Source organism: Molothrus aeneus, chromosome 22, assembly GCF_037042795.1.
Source record: "Molothrus aeneus isolate 106 chromosome 22, BPBGC_Maene_1.0, whole genome shotgun sequence".
NCBI classification, from domain to species: domain Eukaryota; kingdom Metazoa; phylum Chordata; class Aves; order Passeriformes; family Icteridae; genus Molothrus; species Molothrus aeneus.
In genome coordinates, this window is record NC_089667.1 from 4728593 (window position 1) to 4742804 (window position 14212).

A 14212-nucleotide genomic window follows, 5' to 3' on the forward strand; every position below is an offset into this window, starting at 1 on the left:
TATTTACTTCTCACCTGCTACAAATTACCCTGCAGCAGAAAGCAGGGAGGAGGAGGAGGAGGAGTGGGATGGTGCAGAACAAAAGGCTTTTCTGCCTCAAAATGCACCAAGGTGGGAGCTCTGCGTTTCTCAGGAGTTTGGTTTCAGCAGCCAGACACATCCTTGGGAAGGGCTGGCCCAGGGCTCTGGGGGCTCTTTTTGCTCCCTAATGACACTCAGGCTTTGTCCCCTGGCCGGGCAGAGTTTGGCTTGCAGGCTAAAGTTACAGTTGGAGCAGAACTCGTTCCATATTGGCCTGTTTGATCCTGGGAGAAGGGGAAAAATCTGCTCAATGCGGTTCTCATTAGCCAAAAAAGCTGTAACATGCTGGAGTCATTAGTAGTTTGTTGATTGAGTTAACCGTGCAAGGCGGGCTGCAATTGATCATCTGCATTCTCATTAAATATGCTGCAGTCTCAGGGAGGTTGTTATGGAACTGCTTGGAAGGCAGGCAGGAAGAATCTTGGTTTCAGCCCAGAGCACCAGTTTTAAAATCTCTTTTGACTTCAGGCTTGAAGTGCATAATTAATGTCAGAGATGGGACTGAGGTGTGACATAAAAATAATCTTTCACTGGAGTGTAACTGGGCAGGGTCGTGTTTCAGCTTGAAACGGGGAGGGAGATGGAGGCTGAAACTTGAATCCAAATTTAAACTTTCTTAGTGCTGCAAAGGGAAGTGGTGAGGGGTCTGTGGCTGCAGGATTTCCACTTGGCCCTGTCTAGTAGGTATTTGAAGGAAGGAAGCGTTGCTGTGCTTCATTTAAAGATAATGAGGTCTAATAAACCCTAACCAAAAGTCAAATTCACTTCATCTTTCCCTTGCTCATAAGCGAGTCAATAAGTGAAAAAGATCTGTATAGAGAGAGGTGATAGAATTTCACTTTCAAGAAATGGGTGAACAAGAGTTGCTGAAGAGTGTTACCTTGAAAATATCTCATGATCACTTTAAACCTTGTCTATGTCTTTCAGCTTTTGAAATGCTGAAGATCACATCTTGAGGGAATTTGTTGGAGCCTTTGAAGTATTTTTATGTTAGGCCCCTATGGCAGAAGATTGTACAGATCAAGAAAGTACCGAGTAGATTTATTCACAGAAAATGCATTTAAATTACCCAGCTATAGGGGCTCACATTCTTCATTTATAGCCTGGTGTCTGGGCTCTGAAATCCTCCCAAGAACTGAGGTCATAGGATTGGAAAATGAGCTTCTGTACACCATCCTTGTGGCCTTTGGATGTAATGGAGTCTGCACTGCGTGGTAAATTGGACGGAATTCAGAGAAGAGCAACAAAAACAATTAAGGGAGGAGAGGAACTGACTTACATGGAAAGATTAAAGCATTACAAATTTGTGGCTTGGTGAAGCAGAGACTACTGCGAGTGGTTGGAAGTTTCTGGAGACAGGAATGCAGCTTCAAAAATCCCTGCTCTTGTCTGAACATGGTTTTGTTTGTGTGTTTGTTTTAAAGGAAAATCTTTTCTGAGCAATATCCTCATCTGGTGTAACTTACCCCAGTGCCAGTGAAAACAATGGAGCTGGGAGATCTGGGCCAAATTATACTGTCTAAAAATGTGGCCCTTGCACTCTTTTAAAGCTGGCACAGCAGGGGTGGAAGTGGTAGTTTAGGGAGGCAAATGGTGTTTTAACTCCTGCAAGGTAACTCCTGGTTAAATGGGGGTTAAATGTGGAAGATTTTTGGGTATCTTCCTTCCATAGCACTTCTGCAAAATGCTGCCTAGAGCCACCAAGCTTAAAACATTTAGTTCCTCAGCTGAAATTTGGCAAATAATGGGGCAGAGAGGGCATTTCTGTTACCATGCTCTTGCAGAAACACAGGCAGCTTTTGAAATAGCAGAGAAAAGTCTGAAACAGCCCCAGAAACTGTGGGGTGAAGTTCTGAGGGGCTGCAGGTGTAATCCAGCCCTAATTGGAGCAGTCCATGAGTAGCCAGGCCCTGACTGGAGCAGTCCATGAGTAACCAGGCCCTGAGTGGAGCAGTCCATGAGTAACCAGGCCCTGAGTGGTCCATGAGTAACCAGGCCCTGAGTGGAGCAGTCCATGAGTAACCAGGCCCTGAGTGGAGCAGTCCATGAGTAGCCAGGCCCTGAGTGGAGCAGTCCATGAGTAACCAGGCCCTGATTGGAGCAGTCCATGTGTACCCAGGCCCTGAATGGAGCAGTCCATGAGTAGCCAGGCCCTGAGTGGAGCAGTCCATGAGTAGCCAGGCCCTGAGTGGAGCAGTCCATGAGTAACCAGGCCCTGAGTGGTCCATGAGTAACCAGGCCCTGAATGGAGCAGTCCATGAGTAGCCAGGCCCTGATTGGAGCAGTCCATGAGTAGCCAGGCCCTGAATGGAGCAGTCCATGAGTAACCAGGCCCTGAATGGAGCAGTCCATGAGTAACCAGGCCCTGAGTGGTCCATGTGTACCCAGGCCCTGAGTGGAGCAGTCCATGAGTAGCCAGGCCCTGAGTGGAGCTGGCTGGGGCAGGCACAGCCTGGCAGCTCAGGCTGGCAGCCCCAGGAGCCCGGAGTCCTGTCCCTGCTCAGGGGATTTGGGGTGGAGGCTGCCCTGCACACACAAGGCACAGATTGTTCACAGGGATTGAGTTACCGTGAGGCTGAGCAATTAAAAACGGGGGCTGGCCCTGAGGAAAATGAAGTGTGAAGCCCCTTGGACTGAGAAACAGCCTCAGAAGGGAAGTGGTGGAGGCTCTGGTGCTTGGGAAGTGGGACTTGTCCTGAGGATGGAGTGTTAATGGAGGCATGGTGGCCAAATTTGAAGCCAGAGGTTAATCCCTGGCTGCCTCCCCTGTTCCCTGTTCCAGCTGGGCCGGGAGAGATCCCATCCCAGGGCTGGAGCCTGCTCAGCTTGGCTGCACAGGGAGCTGAGAGGCTGCCACCTTTCCCAGAAGTAATTGCTTTTATGGGGTGGCTGAAGCTGTCAGGGAGCAGCAGGAGGAGGTGGAAAGGTGGCAGCTCCTGCGTGGAAGTTACTACAAATATCAGTTTCCTTTGTAAGCCATGGTCTTCACTGAGGGGTGAAAGGGGCCAAACCTCTGTGATAAGGGCTAATTTTGAGAACTAAAACTGCAAAACCCTAAAGAACCCGTGGAGATTGTGTTGCTGTTATCTCCATCGTGATTCCTTTGAGTCAGGAGTGGGGAGCAGTGACTGCCCCATCCATTCCTGCCCATCCCAGTGCTGCCCATCCCATTCCTGCCCAGCTCAGTGCTGCCCAGTTCACTGGGGAGCAGGGAGGAACAGTGACTGCCCCATCCATTCCTGCCCATCCCATTCCTGCCCATCCCAGCTCACTGGGGAGCAGTGACTGCCCCATTCCTGCCCATCCCAGTGCTGCCCATCCCAGTGCTGCCCAGTTCACTGGGGAGCAGGGAGGAACAGTGACTGCCCCATCCATTCGTGCCCATCCCATTCCTGCCCATCCCAGCTCACTGGGTGAGCAGTGAGTGCCCCATCCATTCCTGCCCATCCCATTCCTGCCCATCCCAGCTCACTGGGTGAGCAGTGAGTGCCCCATCCGTTCCTGCCCAGCTCAGTGGGGAGCAGGGGGGAGCAGCAAACACCCCCCTCCAGAGCAGAGTGTCTGGAGAAGAGGGATTTTGAGTGTGAGAAGGAGGCAGCCAGACAGGAATACCGAATGTGGGCTGAGGATGCCAGGGGAATTGTTTCCATAGAAACCCAGCCATGGAGGCTCACACTGCTCCCCCATCTCACACTCACAAATTCATGTGATTGCCTTCATGGTCACCAGAAAGCGTGGAGGGGAGTGGGTGATGAGGAGAATTGGAGTTTGCTGCAGGTGTGGGAGCTGGGTTCCCTGGCTAAGGGACCTCGGGGTGGCTCCAGCGCTGGGATGTGCTGCAGTAAATCAGGATGAGCTCCTGGGCACTGAATGGAGCCCCACTGGTGTCAGACAAAGGGGATCAGGCCTCGTTCCTTTTAGTTAAGGAAAAAAAAGGGGGTTTTCATTTGTTTCTTGCTGCATTGTTCTGCTACCTTTGTTGGCCGGGCCTTTTTGCAGACATCATCTCTGCCTGTAAATGCTCAGCATTCAGCAGTGCCTCAGGAAATGTTGCTCTGAAATATCCTCCATGGAAGCACAGGCCTCTCCTTGCCAGAATTTATGAGGGGCCCTGGGAGCCTGTTTCCTTCATTTGTTCCTGGAAAGATTTCTTCTTGGAAAATCCAAGATGTTCAGGGATGATTTCTGTTCCTCCAGCCCCTTCAAAGAAAGCAGCACTTATAACAGCTCCCAAAAACCTCCAACTGCAGCCCCACTGGAGTCAAATAGGAGTCAATAGGAGTCAAATTTTGTGTGGGAGAAGAGGCTAAAGGAGGTCAGAGAAGCCCAAATGAAATGTGGAGGTGCCAAGGTTTAGTGTAGATGAGGGGTTTGGCTTCCTCTGACCATCTCCTGGAGTTTAATTTGGGCTCAGCTGATTGGATCTGTCCGATTTTTTTAAAGCAGCCAAGCTCCACAATCCACAAACTTCATCTTTTATCCTCATTGTAGCAGAGACTCTGGGTGTGGAGGGGAGAAGGGAGCATGAAGTGGAGATTTGGACAATTTTGGACATGATTTGCCCGCTGTCCTGTTCTCCAAGGAATGGCTTCACAACCAGAAATTCATGGGATGTTATTTTTCTGGCTGCACATGGTGGGGAAAGGAAAGTAAAGGCTGAAATCCTGGGGGAAATGGCTCCCATTTCTCCTCCTGGTTTCCCCAGCCTCTCAAAAAGTTTCTGGAGACCCTGAAATCCTTAAGAGTAACCCAGCTCTGGGATGGTCCTTGCTAAGCACAGATAAAGCTCCTGCAGCTCTGAGAGGAAAACATCTGAGCTTTGGGAAGGGCCAGCTTTGGGAATGACACAGCTGCAAATGCGCAGGGCAATCCAAGAGCTGCAGGGCTCCACCCAGGAGAGAGGAGAGCCCCAGAGACAGCCCCAAACCTGGATTTACACAAAGGGATGCCCAGAGAGGAGCATTTTTCCTCTCAGATTTGCCAGAGTTCAGTGTTATCCCCCACCCATGGTTCAGTTGTTTTGTGTTGGAAACGCTCTCAGCACTCACAGCTGAGATTGTTCTGCCAGGGCTCCTCATTTGGCTTTTTTTTTTGTGAGGAATTGGGCAATATTTGATATTTTCCTTACTCCCCCAGTTAGAGGGGAGCGTGTCTATAGCATTGGGGCACCTTCATTTCAGCTGAAACCTCTCTGTGATGCTAAAACTGAAATTTTGGCTGCAAGAGAATTTTCCTCATGGAAGCCAGCACGGGGCTGTGTTTTGGATTTCTGCTGACAACAGTGCTGATTACACAGGGATGTTTTAGTTCCAGCTGAGCAGAGCTTGCACAGAGCCCTTTTTTCCACCTCACCCCACCAACAAGGCTGCCCAGGGAGCTGGGAGGGGACACAGCCAGGACAAGTGACCCCGAGTGACCACAGGGATCTCCCAGACCATGCTCAATATTAAAAAAAAAACCTGAGCAGCCACTCTGGATTTCCCTAAATAAAGAGAGAAAAGGTGCAGCCTGTCCCCAAACCCCAACTCTGAGCCAACATCTGCTCTGTCACTATTGGAACAGAAAATTCTTCATTTACTGATGGTTTTTTTCCCATTAATTAGTGAGGAGAGCAACTTTGGGCAGAGTTTTTGCTGAACTGCCTCTGCATACAAAATGGAATTGGTTCCATTTCCCCCCTCCAAAACTGTTTTTTTGTGATTGTGTTGGGTGATCTTTGTGGAATTATTCCTTGACTTTTATCTGAAATCCATTGGTAATGGTTATTTAAGCTTTTTTTTTTTTTCCTGTGCTCTCTGGTTGTTTTAATTTCAGGGAGTCCATCGAGGAGTTTAAGTATGTATTAGTTATCATATTGATGGATCAGCCAAGCAAGGAGCATTTGGAAATGCACATATTCCTGTTCCATTGACCTGGGAGGTTTGAAGGATGAGGCTCTGCATGCCATTAGCACTTGGAGCATCCATAAACATTCCTTGGCAGGTTTCCATTTGGGTTTGGGATATTTGGAGTTGAGCGCATGGAGATTTTTGTTTCCATTAATCCATCCCAGGGTATTAATTGGTTTGTTTGCCATTTATTTCACATTTTTCACTCAAAGGGGTGTTGGGTTTGTGCTTAGCAGACTCAAGGCTCTGCTTCCTGCTAAATCAACCCCACTGATGGTAAATAAATCCCACTGGGGGCACGAACAGCATCAATTCTTTGCTTGTGAGTCTGCTTGGGGTTGATACGAGGAAAAAGAAGAAACTGTGGCTAAAATTTGCTTCCCATGATCAGGTGATGATCATTGACTGGTGATTTTCCCACTGCTGATTGTGATTTTCCCACTGCTGATTGTGATTTTCCCACTGCCTCACCCCACCTTCTTTCAGATGTAACTCTGCTAAAATAAGCACAGAATGGTTAAAACTTGGTGACTCGATACGTGATCCAAGATCTCTCCAATCTTTAATTCAGGTGATCCAGATGTGGAATCAGTATTTCCACCCTCTCTGGGAGTGTTTGGAGGCTAAATTCACTCGAGGGTGGAAATCACTTTGTGATCTTTGGGTAAAAAACCATAAAATGCAGGAACACAGGCTGGGGGAGTGTAAAGAATATTCTTCTCTTTAAAATTCCATAGACCCCCAAGGTTTCTGCTACAGTGCCTCTCCAGAGTCCTGGTGACTGCACCAGGAGTTAGATCTGGTCCTTAGGCAGAGAATTAATCTGGATTATTCTTACAAAACCCATCTCAAGTGAAACTTTTGCCAATATTTTTCCCAGAAGATTCTTCTCTTTCAGTCCAGAATTTTATCAGCGATTCTTATGCTAACAGGGGTCAGGAGATGAGATGTTTCTCACGTTACACTTGAAGCTTCTCATGAATAATGGCCTGTATCACCTCTATTGTCTGTCCAAAACATAAGCAACCAGACATAAGGCCAGAGGAGAAATTTAAAGAGTGCTGAATAAGCCAGCAGGACGGACCAAGAGCTGAGATAGTCGGGGAGTGAAACAAATACAAGGTGGAGCAGATGGTTATTTGGGGAAATATCCGAGCAGATTAACTACCAGGGCTGCAGAATGAGCCAGGCTCCAGCTCTAAAGGCCCCTGAAATCTTCAGAGTGAGATGAACAGAAGCACAGACCAACACCACTGTAGCCAAAAGAAATTAGAGGTCATTATTCCCCAGTGAATTTTCTTAAGTGTTAAGTAGAGCACATCAGGCTTTTCACAGGAATCTGAGGGGGGTTGCCATGCCTAAGACCATCACTTGCTCCTGTGCAAGGCCAATCTGTCCACTTGAAAATAATTTTTATTGTCCTCCTCTCCTTTCCCTAATTATTTTCTTCGCCTTTTTTTGTTCTCACACATATCTGTGTGTGCATTGTGTAAAAAAAATAAAAAAATAAGAAAGAAAGCAAGCTGCAGTTTGAGCAGGATGAGAATCCCCAAAATACATGGCACTGGAAATTCCCATCGTGTGGAAATTTCAGTTCCCCCCAGGCCCTTCAATCTTTTTCTTCAGCGAGACTGCAGCTGCCATCTGATTTGTATTTATATATGCTCTTTATAGATATTAATGCAATAACAGATTAAACCTAAAGTAACTGTTACTACACAGAGACATCTCAGGGGTCTGATCTCGCAAACATTAATGCCTCTGAATAACTTTAATCTTGTGCATTGTGTATTTGAATTTAATGGGGACTCTTGCATGCCAAAGTTTCTCACATTTGCGAATGTTTGCTGCAACTTCAGACTTCCCCCATATGTTGATGTCAATTTGTTTGTGCAACCTCAATACGGTTTAGAAACCTCAGCCTCTGATCACGGTTTGTGGATGGCTGTTTTTGCAGTTCTGCTGCATTCACTGGGCCAGATTTCCAATGGGAAAAATGGGAAAAATGGGAAAAATGGGCTAAACCCTCACTGCTGACCCCACCACCTTAGACCAGGCTGAATTTCCCTCTCAAGGGTTTCTCCAGGCTTTAGTTTTTTTAGCAAACCCATAGATAATGAGAGTTATGATGTGGTAATGCTGTTTCTTCCCAAACCTCTTTCTGAAGGTGAATTCCTGAAAGAAACTGGATTGAAAAACTTGAAAATATCCCAATGGTGGTGGATAAATACCTGGAGTGTGCAGGACCCCAGGGAGGTGAATCCAACCTGCCCAGGGCAGGGCTTCTCCAGGCTTTATTTTTTCTTAGCAAGCCCATAGGTAATGAGAGTTATTACCTATGGGTAATATAATTACCTGGTGGTAATGCTGCTTCTTCCCAAACCTCTTTCTGAAGGAATTCCTGAAAGAAAATTGATTGAAAAATTTGGGAAATATCCCAGTGGTGGTGGATAAATACCTGGAATGTCCAGGACATAAGGGAGGTAATGAGAGTTATGATGTGGTAATGCTGCTTCTTCCCAAACCTCTTTCTGAAGGTGAATTCCTGAAAGAAACTGGATTGAAAAACTTGAAAATATCCCAGTGGTGCTGGATAAATACCTGGAATGTGCAGGACCCCAGGGAGGTGAATCCACCCTGCCCAGGGCATTTGGCCTCTGCTCCCTGGGGAATGAACACAAGAGTCCAGACCCTCTGTTGGATCATCTCTTCTGTGTTTTTAGATGGCAAGAACTGCTTAGAGGGGGTTATTTTCATTATCTTTTTACTAAATGTAAGGTTTTGATTAAAAAAAACAAAACAACTTAAATAGAGTTGATCTGGGAATATTTTGATGGGCAATCAAAAATCTTGACCTCTCCTAGATGGATGTTAAAGCTCCTGCACATCCTCCAGTGAGCCCAAACAGTTGAAATTCCTCATTTTGTGCCTCTGGAGCTCTGAATCCCACTCAGAGCACGCTCAGCCTGTTGTAATCCACTGCTGAAAAAAGCAGTGCTCACTTTGGAGTTCAATAATAATGGTAATTTTACAGCCTAATGTCAGGGTAATAAACTCTTCCACCAGGCAGCTGCTGTGACCACCAGGAAAGTTTTATTTCTCCAGGTTCAACAGTTTCCCTGTGACTAATGGAGCCTTGGAGGAGAGGTGACTTCCCTCCAAAAGCAGCACTGATATGCCTGTGTTTGCAGTTAAGGCTCACTAACCACTGGCATCAATCTGATAAGCATCTATAGGGCCCAATTATGCCATTTCTCAGCTTTGGAGTGAATAAAATTTATTTTCTAGCCCACAGGAATGTGAATAGATTGGTTTTGTTCCTGTATCCTGGCGTTATTTAAGATTAAGCTCCTCTTTCTGTGGGTTATCACCATATCTGCCAAGAGCAAATCTATTTTTGTGTTATGCTTAAAAGTGTAGGAGAGGGAGAAGAACAATGAGAGGGTGAGAACCAAGGTAACAAACAGAAGGAAATCATTGGATGCTTGAATTAATGAGATATTTGCTTAACTAGCACAAGTAACATTGCCCACAACCACTCTCACAACCCAAGGAATTCCCAAAACTGATCAGGCAGAATGCCACAAAGTTGTGTGGGACAGTTTAATGACCAAGGCTTTGGAAATTTATTATTTTCAAATGTCAGAGGAAATTCAAAAGTTTCATCAGGTTTTGGCTGCCCCAGCCCTGTAGGAAATCCTCATGCTCCTCATCCGAGGGCTGCACACTTGGAGAGGTGTGGATGTAAATATCTAAAAATCAGGAATGCTTGTAAATATTAGGAATGTAGATGTAAATATCTAAAAATCAGGAATGCTTGTAAATATTAGGAATGTAGATGTAAATATCTAAAAACCAGGAATCTGCTTAACCTGTGAAGAGAAAGGGACAAGTCCAGAGATGGGATGATCTGAACCACTTAAAAATGAGTTTCTTAGCAGTGTTTCTTGTGTGGGGAGACTCCCTCAATAATTTTGATCAAAAATCATGGGTACAGTGTCAGCTCCAAACGTGTAATGCCCAGAATTTAAAAGTTTAGTAGTTGGAAGATGCAGATAAAGACCCAGAGGCTGACTGAGGATTTTTGTGTGTTTTTAAGTAGAACCCATCACTCTGAAAATCTTTCTGGCACTTTAGGCACAACTTTTGAAAGAAAAAAAAAAAAAAAAAAAGATAAATAGTATTTTTAAAACCAAGCTGGCACCACTGAAATATTTTTGTTGATTAAATGACTGAGGGCACGCTGCTGATGAGGGAACAGGAGCTAATTGCTGCTGGCTGGCTGAGGATGGGCCCTGAGGCTGTGTGGGGTCCTGGTTCTTGCTCTCAGGAGCAGCAGCCTCCACATTTCACTGGGAATCCTGCTATGGTTCAGTTTCCCCCCCCCTCCAGAAGGAGAAATAAATCCCCTGGGTTATCCCCCACCAGCCTCCACATTTCACTGGGAATCCTGCTATGGTTCAGTTTTCCCCTCTTCCAGAAGGAGAAATAAATCCCCTGGGTTATCCCCCACCAGCCTCCACATTTCATTGGGAATCCTGCTATGGTTCAGTTTTCCCCCCCTCCAGAAGGAGAAATAAATCCCCTGGGTTATCCCCCACCCCGAGGCCTGTGGCTTGGGGTGAAGCATTTGTCTGCAAAAACTGTGGGGCCCTGCCAGCAGATCCAGGTATCTCATGCTCCTCATCCGAGGGCTGCACACTTGGAGAGGTGTGGATGTAAATATCTAAAAATCAGGAATGCCTGTAAATATTAGGAATGTAGATGTAAATATCTAAAAACCAGGAATCTGCTTAACCTGTGAAGAGAAAGGGACAAGTCCAGAGATGGGATGATCTGAACCACTTAAAAATGAGTTTCTTAGCAGTGTTTCTTGTGTGGGGAGACTCCCTCAATAATCAGGGATGAGCAGGGATCCCAGCAGGGGCATGGAGAGGGCAATGAATAAACTCCTTTTTGTGCCTCTGCCTCCCCTCAGGTGTGTCCTGATCCTGCTCCAGATGGGCCTGGGGGGCTGAGCTTTCCTGGGGCACCCTGGGATGGGCTGGTCCAGCCTGGGAGCTGCATTTTGGTATCAGCTGAGAGCAGAGGTGGCCCCCAGAGGTCGGAGTCCCTTTGGGCCCATTGGGAAAATCAAACCTGGGAGCTGCCAATATTTGGGGATGAGATTCCATTGTTTTACCAGGGGTGAGGGCAGGCTGTGGAGGGAGCCCAGAGGCAAAACTTCAGGGATTTTTTAATTTCATGGCATGGTGAGGAATAGGAAGCAGGGATGACCCCTACCCCACCCTGGGCTTTGACTCCTCATCCCATTGTCATTCCCTGTCTCATTGAGGTGCCTAAAAATTACAGAATTGTCCTAATGTCTGTCCCTCCCTTTATTTAACAACTTAAACCATGTCCAACCGTGCACATCCTCCCAATACTTTAGCACCTGGATGATACTGAAGATCCCTTCCAACCCAACCCAACTTCAATTCTGTGATCTCACCCACCTTCAGCTTTTCCTCTCATTTTCTACCTTTCAATAATCTCATGCTGCCAGATATTTATTTGTAATAAATGTATTAAAATACTTTTATTTAGCTAGAAAGGGACAATTTTAGCACTCTGGATGTGGAGAAAGCTGAGGTTGGGTTCCCAGATGAAGCACCAGGGATATTTTACAGGTGCTGCCTGAGGAGCAGAGCCCTTGTTGCATTGGTTGCTTTAATGCTGACCTGCAATTGTTGGATCAATCACGGGCAGGAGCACCAGGAGCATGGGGAAAGTGTCTTTGCAATGAGAAGAAACCAAATAAATAATGATATTGCAATGCTGGGGCTGCACCTTGGCAGCTGAATTCCCAGAAATGCACGGGGCAAAGAGCTGGGCCCAAAACTTGAGCTTGGCCATGGCTTTGGGCAGGGAGAGATTTCACTCTCTGGGTTTTTTTTTGGTTTGGGCAGCTCAGGTGGGGATTTTTTTGCTTTGGGCAGTTTAGGTGGGGATTTTTTACTTTGGGATATCCAAGTGGGGATTTTTTACTTTGGGCAGTCCAGAGAGAGATTTTACTCTCTTGGATTTTTCGCTTTGAGCAGTTCAGGTGGGGATTTTTTGCTTTGGGATGTCCAGGTAGGGATTTTTTGCTTTGAGCAGTTCAGGTGGGATTTTTTTACTTTGGGCAGTCCAGGGAGAGATTTTACTCTCTTGGGATTTTTTACTTTGGGCAGTTTCAGGTGGAGATTTGTTGCTTTGGGCAGTTTCAGGTGGGGATTTTTTTTTTTTTTTTGCTTTGGACAGTCCAGGTGGGATTTTTTGCTTTGGGATGTCCAGGTGGGGATTTTTTGCCTGTCCAGAAAGAAGGAGATACCTGGATCTGCTGGCAGGGCCCCACAGTTTTTGCAGACAAATGCTTCACCCCAAGCCCAGGTGCTGCCTTTGCCCCAGCCCTGAACAAGGCAAACAGAAATTAATTAATCAAATTAATTTGCACTTATCACTCCCCAAGCTCCTTTGAGGGAGAGGAGGAGAAGGAGCCTGAGAAAACCTCCCAAAACCTTGTCCAAACCTATTTTAAAAGCAAAACCCCCATAAAACAGCATTGTGCAAGTGTGTCTGCAGCTACAGCAGAGGGAGGCAGATGCAAGCAGGGCTGCCCAGGCCTTGTGGAGTTTTGTGAGCTCCTGGAAGGCAGCCAGGGCTGGAGTCGTGGCTGGAGGCAGCAGCGCCCTTTAGTCCCAACAGGACATTGGGGCTCTATTGAGCCTTGAGCACAAACTGAGCCCTGCAGTGTGATGGCTGCCAGTGGAAAGGTAAATTGAGGAGTCTCTTCTGCATGTAGTGGAATGATGAAATAAAGAATTTTTAAATTTGATGACAACAAGAGGTTGTTTTTTTGGAATTATTGACAGAGAGGGAAGTGTAGGTTGTGGAGGCTTTATGTTTTCTATGATCTTGTTGGATATTCTTTAGGTCGTGGAGTGATTTCTAGGAATTAGAAGCCTTTTTATGAATGGCAAAACACCTTCTAATCATGATAACATAAATGATAACATCTATATTATCTCACCCTTCTCATAAAACTAAAAGTAAAATAAAAATTTTTAAAGCGTCTCTCAGTGACCCCATCCCTAGATCAGAAAAAAAAATTAAAATATTATCCAGCAGCAGTGGGCAGGGGTTTGCTCAGAGCTGGAGATCTCCAGGCAGGAATGAGCTGTGGGGCCCCTGTGGGATGGCAGGAACAGCCCCAAAAGCCCTGGGGTTGCAGGCACTCCCTGTGTGGGGCTGCTGAACACACTGAAACCTCTTGGGGCCGTTTTTCTGTAGGCCAGGAGTGCTGGTGTGGCTGTTCCTTGGAGGTCACTGAGGTGTGAGGGCTCCCCAAGCTCCAAAATCCGCTCCTCCAAAACTCTGTGGGATCCTGACACCCCTACACTTGTGTCTTTGTGTCCCCTGCAGACAGAGATGTGCTGATAGATCTGCAATATAAATATTTTGCATTTGCCTTCCTATTCAAATTCCCTTCCAGCCTCTCCCCTCCCCATCCCAGATTTCATTTTTTCACGTTTCTTTAGCCTGCATTCCGCTCTCCTCTTTTATTGCAGAGGGAATGCCTCTGCTTCAACATGATTTATTTATTTATTGTTCTTTGTCTGGGCACCTCAGCCTGTGCTGGAGTTGCAGTTATTTTGCAAGTCAGCTCATGGGCACTGTCCCATTCTGCTGGTGCTGCCCTGGAGTTCTCAGTTCCCATCCTGTGTCTGCTCCCTGTGTGTGGCACGGGTGGGCACACTCAGCTGCAGCATTCACAAAGCTGCCTTCTTGTCTTCTGTCCTTTTTTTTTTTTTATTTCATTTTTGTAAAAATTTATTTTCAAAAGGCTGCTGAAATTCAAAATTGCTGAAATCTGATCATAAAAGATGTCAAGAGGCAAAGCCAGGAATGATCCTTTAAGGGCACTCTTTGATATTTGGGGAAGTGAACCTTGAAAACCTCCCTTGTTTCCTGTTGTTCCATTCCTTGTTTTCTCTCATAAAGTTCTTTTTTTTTTTTTTTTTCCTTTTCTAAAGACTTCCAAAGTACACAACCTCCCTGAAAGTCTATTGCTCCCAAAAGAAGGTCTTTTTGTAGGTTTTGACCCAGGTCCATCTCCCATCCCAGCTGCAGCTCCTTTTCCTTTGAGGTGAAGCCAAAGCTGCTGAAATTCATGTCAGGGCTGGAGGTTGAAGAATTATCCAGCCCAGAGGAAGGGCTGGGGC